The sequence below is a fragment of the Anopheles gambiae genome, chromosome 2 (assembly GCF_943734735.2).
Source record: "Anopheles gambiae chromosome 2, idAnoGambNW_F1_1, whole genome shotgun sequence".
Taxonomy (NCBI): Eukaryota; Metazoa; Arthropoda; class Insecta; order Diptera; family Culicidae; genus Anopheles; species Anopheles gambiae.
Genome location: NC_064601.1, coordinates 59329724 through 59332325, shown reverse-complemented (window position 1 = coordinate 59332325; position 2602 = coordinate 59329724).

Here is a 2602-nt window from a genome sequence, read left to right as displayed (position 1 = left end):
CGTAAAGTCTTTTTAGGCCGTCCACAAGGACAGAGGAGGCGTGGTAGGCCCAAATTGAGGTGGCAAGATGGCGTGGAGGCGTCCGCCATTAAGGCCGGGATAACGGACTGGCAGACGAAGGCGCGAGACCGTGAGCGGTTTCGGACACTCCTGAGGCAGGCCAAGACCGCAAAGCGGTTGTAGCGCCGGATAAGTAAGTAAGTAAGTAAGTACAACCGGTAGGTGGTCAGACGACAAGGCAGAGATGGTGACTGGATCGTTCATTCTATCAGGCATATTTGTCATGAATATATCTATGATGGACATGCTTCGGCCGTTGACGAAGGTGGGTTGAAACGGGTGAACTATTGTGAACAGGCCATTTGGTAAAAGTAAGGCTCAGCCCTCTACGTTACATTGGAGAAGCGTTACATCCCTTCAAATATTCCCAAGCAGCATTTTTATTACAGTTTTGTCATCCAGGCGACTGACCAGTGTACATTATTTGAATAAAAAATACTTTAAATTGCGATAAAAAAAAATAATTGCTTTAAGATGAATCGATTTCTAAGCGATTTAATTTTTAAATAACGAGTAAATCAAAAGTTCATTGTTTTTCATTGTTCCAATATGATTTATGGAAAATAGTCTGAAAGAAAGAAGTTCATTAACATCCCAAAAGCTTTCAATTGGAGTAACATTCCCTATGATTAGAAAATATAAAATATTAAAAATATTTATAAATAAATTGTACATATGAATTATAATTATTACCTATTCAATCTATTGTTCCGGCCATTTTGAACAAACATTACTTTAGGTGCGAGGGCTCTTTTTAAAAGTTAGGTTAATGAAATTAATAAATATTTTTATGTATTTCATTATCCTGCTTTATCAATAGCTGGGAAAATAAATAAATAATCATTTTTTATAAGTAGCCCTTTCTTATGTATAATATTTTTTTATTTATAATACTTGAAGTTATTACAACTCTGATTGCTGTTAAAATGATGGCCTAATAGTAATACTATAATTTATTTATACTCATGAAGTATCAATGAGTTTTATCGTTATTAGCGATTGCCGTTCTTTTTTATGATTGTTCAAAAATTGTTGCTTTTCTAATAATCATGTAAAAATAAGCAATAATAAGGCATGATAAGCTATTAATTTGCTCATCCACGGCGGTTAAAACAGGTGTTCAAAAATGCTGCTTGGGTTGGTGATAAACAGGCGTTACGCGTAACGCTAGCGTAACATAGAGGGCTGAGCCTTACTTTTACCGGCCATTTTGCGCAGCTTCCCACAATATCTGACCATTTTTGTTTCCTCGTTGATTGCCCCATACTTGGCATTTGGCATTTGGTGTTTGGCATTTAGGTCTCCTGCAATGATGAAGTGTCCACTGGTGTTTGTGAGAGATCTCAGCTCTTGTCGAAGAACAGCTGATGTTCCATCAGAGTCCTTTGCTTGTTTGGGACAATATGCAGCAAAGAACTTGAAATTTCCTTGCGTCGTGAAGATCTCAATGCCAGCTGCTTCTATGAACCAGGTGTTAGGGAGCGTTAGCGTCTTAAATTTGACGTCGCGATGTACTGCAATGCCACCCTGAGTGGTTTGTCTATCTAGCCTTATGAAGCTGTGATTAGGGAGGTTGAAGCTCATATGTGGTTGCAAATGCGTTTCAGTTACGGCTATCACATCAATCTTTTCCTCTTCAAGAAAATTTATGAACTCCAGCTTTTTTCTAAAGATGGAGCGGGCGTTCCAGGTAGCGGTATTAATATCCATTGGGAAGCGCTTCCATTATCAATTGGACCAGCGTAGTTATTTGCTGATCGCGAGGGAGATGTTTAATCTTGCTTTGATAGCGTTTCCAAAACCGTGTGATGGTAGTGAAAAGGATCATATCTGGAGCTGTTTCCTCTACAGAAAGTTGCTCTCGCAATCGGTTGAGCTTGTCTTGGGCTGGTTGCCTGGTCGATGTTTTAATCGTCTCATTTTGGATTTCCATTGCTTCTGCCGATGGACCAGAACAGGTTGGTTGTGAGTGTTGGGGCTTCATCTCTGAAACGTTAGGCTGTGGCTTCTTTTGGCTATGTTGTTTGCGAGGCAGCGACTGATGTTGCTGCAGTTGTTGATGTTGTGTTATTTTATGTTGTTGCCCAGGTAACTGACCTTGTATTTCCTCACTGTGTTGCATTTGTACCATTGAGATTTGTTGGAGCACCGGTTGCTCCTGTGGTAATGATATTTGAACCTGCTGATGTTGTTGCAGAATTTGTTGCTGCAGCACGTTGATCTGCTGTTGTAGTTGTTCCACCTGCTGTTGGAGTGGATGTATGATATGTTGGAACAACAATTGTTGTTGTTGTACCATCAGTGGCTGCTGCATCTGTAACGTTTGTTGAGCTTGCGGCTGATGTTGCAACGTGTGCAACGTTGGTTGTGGTAGTATTGTGACTGGTGTGTCTGTAGTTGGTGCAGATTGAGGTGCAGTCCAGTTTAGTCTTGAGCTCCATGCAGATGTAGTGGGCGCTGGAGCAGGGATGTAACGGGTAGTTCCTGATCGATATTTTTTGGCATCTCGATTCTCGATAAAATCACGCCTGGATTTGCAGTT